Source organism: Henckelia pumila, chromosome 1 (assembly GCF_033568475.1).
Source record: "Henckelia pumila isolate YLH828 chromosome 1, ASM3356847v2, whole genome shotgun sequence".
NCBI lineage: Eukaryota > Viridiplantae > Streptophyta > Magnoliopsida > Lamiales > Gesneriaceae > Henckelia > Henckelia pumila.
In genome coordinates, this window is record NC_133120.1 from 175,249,576 (window position 1) to 175,256,573 (window position 6,998).

The following is a 6,998-nucleotide window of genomic DNA, read 5'->3' on the forward strand; positions in this document are numbered from 1 at the left end:
AATAGACCTTTAGCTATCCTATTTAGAAAAGTTTAGTGTTAATTGTTAAATATTTTGTGAACTTGTGAATTTTTTAAGAGCTCAGGTTGTATATTATATGAGTTAAGTTTAATTGGTAAATAGACATTAAGTATAGCTTTGTTTTTAGAAAGTTTTCAAGTTATGGTTGAGGTCGACATAAATTATTTATTGGTTATGTGGAGCATAATTGATCAATAACGAAGGATATAAGATTAGAGAAATGTATGTTGTGCAATAACTTAAAGGTCTAAGAATTTGTAGGTTGTGGAACTTATGAGTTGCAATAGAATGACGTTCGTAGGTTGCAATTTAGATCAAAGTAATTTGGTGTAGTGATAAAATTTAAGCTTTAATAAAATCACTCGATAGCAAATAAGAACTAGGAATTTATAGCACAGTGAGAGTTAGCCAAAACCTTGGTGATATATAGATATTAATAAGTATCAGAGTGCGCAGCGGAAGCTAATTAGCGTCAACTCTCGTGGGTGCGAGGTAAGAAGATTTAGTGTTATTATGATCTAAGATTTTCGAACCTGGTTAGTAAGTTTCGAATATCGAGGACGAAATTCCATTTAAAGAGAGAAAGAATTGTATCACCTAAAATCCAATCTATTAAATCGCATGCACTAAATTAAATAAATATTATGATTATTATTATTTTTTTTATGTTTAATCGATTTAAAATTCTTTATCTGGATTATTCACTAATAAAATATTAATTATTTATTCAAATTATTTTTATTGTACTAACTATTTAATTAAGGCTTTTCATTGTTTAAATTTATTTGTCAAAATGATTTTTATTGTGCAACTTAATTGTTTTAAATATTTTAAATGTTTAAGTATGCTTAATTAAATGATTTTAATTATTTAGTTTATTCGTTTAAATGATCCCAACTATCCCACTCATTTATTTAAAATGATTTAAGTTTATTGGATAGTTATTTAAATGATTTTAACTGTTAAGCTTATTTATTTAAATATTTTTGGATGGTCCAACTTATTTGTTTTAAATAATTTAAGTTAGCGGTTAGTTATTTGAAATCATTTTAAATGTCTAGCTTATTTATTTAAATACTTGTAGTTGTCCAAGTTGTTTTAAAGATTTTTATTCCGCTTGTGTATTTTATTCAAATGACTTTTAAACAATCATTTAGTTTATTTAAATTATTTTAATCGCTCAGTTTATTATTTAAACATTTTATTTAACATTGGGACATCAAAATAACTAAAGTATTGATTTTAATTTCTAAGTTAGTGTTTAAATTCCCTCAAACGTTTATTTGTTTTTGTGACGCCTAAATTCTATAAATTAAATTCCATGGCTAAATTAGTTTTAATGTTTAAAATTCTAAAATTTCTGGTAATTTAAATGATTTAAATCTCCTTAGAATTTATTCGTATGATATTAAAATTTTAATTGCTTAAAAATTGTTTATATTGGTGACTTCCGGCTTCGGCGCACGGCAAAGGCAAGCACGACGGAAAAATCCTTCATTTTAAATTTAGGTGGCCTAAATTTCTTGAGAGGTGAGGAAAATAAAATAAAATTTTTATTTTAGATTTTTCATTTAAGAAAAATCGCGTAAGCGCATTTTCGCGCGTAATTCTTTAAATTTCTCAATTTAGCCTTTTTGAACCCGGACAAGTGAAATTTCATTCTTGACATTTAAAATTTAAGATTCTAGACTTAGAACTTTAAATTAGAGGCAATTCTACAAGCTAAAATTTTAAAATCAAAACTAGCTCTTTTATTGGGTCAAAAAACACTTTTTGACTTGTCCTACACTCGGACACTCACACCTATACATACATATACATATTATATCACACCATAACTTAAACCCTAGCATTTTTATTCACATTTCAGCCGCCTCACACCTCTCTCCCTCTCATTCTCACGGCATTCCTCCATTCTTCCACTTCTTCAAGTCGACTTCTCTCTTATTCCCCTACCTTCACTTCACCGGCCGTTCCCCACCACCAACCGCTGCCATGCCGCCCCGAGGACCAGCTGAGAAGGCTGTCTCTAGCTTCTGGTCGAGCCTTTGCTCCAGCTTGGCCGATCCCTCTTCCTTTTTGGTTGCTAGACTAGGCAAGATTTTTGTTCCTCTTTTGAAACCCAAGCATGGATTATATGTTTTCTTGGTTCCTTCTCTTGATTTAGAATTTTTCAAACTATTTGTGTGCTTATATGGTTGTCTTTGTTTGAATTTTCAGTAGTCTAGGGATTTAAATTTCGAAAATGTGCTTCTATCATTGCTAGAATGTTTTATGGATTGAAAGGAGGTGGGAATCTTGCATAAATTGAAATGTGTTGGTGAATTGATAAAAATTCAGTGTGTATATTGCTTTTCTTCGGCCACTTGAGGTGTGTGAATGATGGTTTTTAAGCCCCTCATGGTGTTGGCCAAGTTGTTTGATGCTTATGCTTTGAAATGTTGTAAATTGAATCGAGTTTGTGGCGTTGGATTGAAATATTTTGTATGAATGGATGGAAGGCATGGAGGGGCTGCCATGGGGTTATCATGAGGTTGAACATGCATATTTGGATGTGTTTGAGGAGGGTTATAGGTATGGTAATGGAGTATTTAGGTTGGGTGTCGGTTACTAGAGTTTTGAAGTCGTCGGGCTAGCTGTTTGGGCAAAAAGGGAGAAGTAAGGTAGTGTCGGGCTAGAACCTTGTTCGAGGAACCTAATTGGAGATATTGGCATGTCTAATAGTCATTTACATGGGTTTTTGAGGTGCAATAGGTAGAGAGATGAGTTCGGGAGTCCATAGTGTCAAGTGGTCCAAAAACAGAATTTTCACTATTGCATCAAGTCATGGGAAACATTTCTGGTGAGTTCGGTTTTAGAGGCCTGGACAGAGGTTACCCCTGATATTCTGAATTTATAGGATGTTAGGGTCGTGTCGGTGCGAATTGGGCCTATTTCGTATAAAAATCGATTGGGTTATGTACGTTTTAAGTTAGAGTGATGTGAGCATATTTTTCCCTTATTTACGGGCTGTCCGGGTGTCTAAGTGTTTAAGTTGGTTTGGACCATTATAAAAATGTAAATACTGGTTATTAGGTGTGTTTGAGGTTCCGGTTCGAACGGGAAGTCTTTTGGATTAATATAGGATGAGTTATGGATTTTATAGGTCGACCGCTCGAATTGGGCCCTTGTGAGCGTAAACTTAAGTAAAAAAGAGTAAAGTTTTAAGCCTAGGGTGCTCCCCTACACTCCAATCATCCATAAAATTTATGTCATACTATCTTTTGAGTTTATTTCGTTTACATTATTCAACGCCATTTATTCGCGTGTGTGACTTCAAATTTATTTAATATTCTAGTCCCGAAGTTTAGTATTAAAAGAAATGTTTGTAAAGGTTTAAATGTTGAATTGAGAAATGTTAAATGAATGGAAAAGTTAATGAATGAAGTGATTTGATTGTGACTTAGACGTGCAATGATAGGTCAGGGGATGCCCTGGGTCACTTGCCAAATTGAGACGTGTAGATCGGGGTAGCGAGACATCCGGGCTTCCCTACCAAATTTAGACGTGTAGATCCGAGTTGGGAGAAATCTCGACTTTCCTACCAAATCAGAGGGGCAATGTGGGACCGAAAAGAACTCGGTTTCCTTGCCAGCATTGTATACTATAGCCATTGATCGATCAAAACTATAGTCACAATCGAGGAGCTAAATTAAAAGAAAAAGTAAAGGATAACTGATTCATGAATGTGTTTTCCATCGCATATTGCCATTTTTCTTACTTCGGCATGTCATGACTTTTTCCCTTTTGTGTGAGATTCATTAGTTTACTGAGTACTATTTTTAGTATTATGCATTATTTTGAACCTTTGCTGTATTATTTAAATCTTGCTGGGCTTTTAGGCTCACTACTATGCTTGGTGAAGGTGAGCATTCGGTTGAGGCTACGGGGAAGGATTCCAGGGCCCATAGGTGTTCGGTGGCACGCCCTGACCATTGCCGCTCTTTTCTTTCTGCATTATGTCTTTGTAATAATTATACGTTGTCGTTTTGTTGTTTCCCTTTTCAGTAGTAGGATGTGTTATTTCCTGCAAAATATGTTGGCATGTAAACATTAAATATTTTCCCCTTCGTCTGGCGTCGAACTAGATATTGTTTTGCATGCTTTGTGTATGATGTTTACCTCGGGTTGAGTTTTTATATAAACTGTTGTTTGAGACAGGTGGTTTTATTATTCAAACAAATAGGTCATGCAAAATTTTTTAAAATTTTCCGCATTTTTTTTATTTTATTAGATATTAGTAGTTAGGGTCGTTTCAAAAGACCTATAGCTAATCCTGCTGTCTTCACTGGTCACTGGCTACTCCAAGCTCCTGGTGCTCAATCATGCCCTACTCCTGCCCCTTCAATTGGGGTGTCCAGACATACAGAAAATACTGGACTTGGGCTCTAAGATCAATACATAAGCAATGATATATAAAATATATGCAGCACATAAATGTATTTAAAACAATGGTAAAACAGTATGATCAGGGCTCCAAGAATATGCAGGACTGTGCCGGATAGCTAATCCGCGGTGCCACTCCCATATTCTCCTATTGACTATACCGTCTACTCCACCGTCATGGTTGCTCCTAGTTATAGCAAAACCAGGGGCTGAGTCTCCCCAATCCCGACTCGAATCCAAAACATGACACTTGGTTCATATGGAAACTGGCAATCCCCGCCTCGAGTCCGTGATGATTTCAAGCTCCCTATGGAAACTGTCAGTGACTCACATCATACCAAATGCAGTCTACCATAAAAACATGCATGTGCTAAAGCCGTAAAACATATAAAAAAATAGCACATACTCATGCAACACATATAATATATATCATGTTGTCCATCTTAGTCAGTACTTACGTACCTTACTACAGGCAGTTCCTAGCAGTCCCACTCTAGGTTTCAAGCCTATCATCAGCTCTACAATGCAAATACCCATGCATCATTTAATAAGCTCTAAAAGCCTTAACTAAGCTATTGTATATTCCCAAATAATTTTAGGAATCCAAAGCTAAAAATGCATCCGTCGTCAACCCACTGTTGGCGACTACCCCAAAACTTAGGCACTGCTCCGCTACGAAGGCGGGATCGCTTCGCTACTTCTGAATTCCCAATAGGACGCCTAGAATTTCCTAGATCTAAGTTAGAAGTCTAAGAAAAGAGAGAGAAGAGAGGCGAGAGGCGAGTAGCAAATGAGCCTTGGAACCTCTATTTATAGACGGCGAACGGAACGTCCGTTCGGGTTCATTGCGTTCGTTAGTCATCGTTGCGTCTATCCGACGAACATTGAGTCCGATTGTCACATCACGGTCGTAAGCAATTACATCATCTTGCTGATGTCACGGATGACATTAGACGGCCAGAATGTTGTGTTCGTTCCACGAACGTTGCTTCCGTTCTTGGTCACCCTTCGGGCCATTTCCGATCATTCTGAGTCCATTTATGAAGTCCGTTAATCCATCTGAAATTTCTTTAATAATGTATTAATAAATAAAAACATGATCACATGATTAACATACTCATTAATCGCTAATGACGGATACAGGTCACTACATTCTCCCCCCCTTAAAAGATTTCGTCCTCGAAATTTAGGGTAAAACCCCGAGAACGTATTAAAAATCGTTATTTGCGTGTCTGGTCGAATAGCTTTCGACACACTCAGACTCTTGTCTAAATTCCTGTAAGCTCCATTAATGCAGAACCGCATTAGCATTCTCCCAATTGAAGATTACTGCGCTACTTGTCGACAGTCGAACTCCTCTGGCAATAATGTATCACAACACTGATACATCTTCCATTCTGACCACGATCTCTCTGATCACGAAAGATACAAATACCCACTCAATCGAGATCCTCATCCCAAGGAAAATTCTTAGACTGACGAATACCAATTCATAACCTGACTGGCTTATGACATTCGTCGAATCACTAACTGAACCTAACCATCTAATGATTCCAAAAGCTATCGGTGCATAACGCCTATAGTCAGGAAATACCATTCCCCATACTGTGCTGACACAGTAAATCCTGAATTTTTCTTCAAGGGAATTCAATTTACACAAAGTCATACTACAACATAACAGCTTCACATTATTGCCTAGACTTATTATCTTTCCCATGCTACTCCGAAGAAAAACAAGCTTCCCAAAGCAATTACTGGGAACTCAGACTATCCAGTCTAGTACTAACCACAGTTCACGTTTCTTAGTATACTCAATACTTTGTCATAAAGGAACTCTGAACACATGACAATCACGTCACAAAATCCTTTCTTGAACCATTGGTTTGCGAAGTCATACGCATATGCCACAATGGCAATCATCGTATCTCTGATGATCTACATCATCTCGACCATAGGTTATTCACCCATGAATTCAAATCGATGGACATCCTCCTGATAGTTATACATACTCGCAATCACTGTACACACATCAGACTAAGGCAACCTCCCACCAATATGCTCGACTGGAACATTACACAGTGCACAGACATATGGAAATGCTTCCTATTCCGTCTCGAAACTCGACATTCATTGCACCTGGTATAACCCACCTCATGCTGGAAACTAGTGACATAACCTGCTAGATTTTGAGAACTAGATCCTAGCTAATGCCATATATCACGATCAGACAACTGATGTCTCCTTGCTAATGTCAATTAGCTATTCCAACACTCGTTGGATTCAACATTACGGTTCAACACAAGAACACTATGTTGAAATGTTATGTTGACACCCTTAATAGCGTTGTTAGTGGACAACTCTCACAAGAAGCAAAAATATTGATCCCTTCTGTTACTCAATCCCGAGTATACAATTACTATCACTAAGCAATTGCTGAAATAAATATCAGTTTCTTCTTAGCAAACGACACTATTCTGGGTAAACTACCAACTCCCTTGCTTGTTTCAAGTTATCGTCTAACTTGACCATACAAGTCCAATTGCAATCGTCCC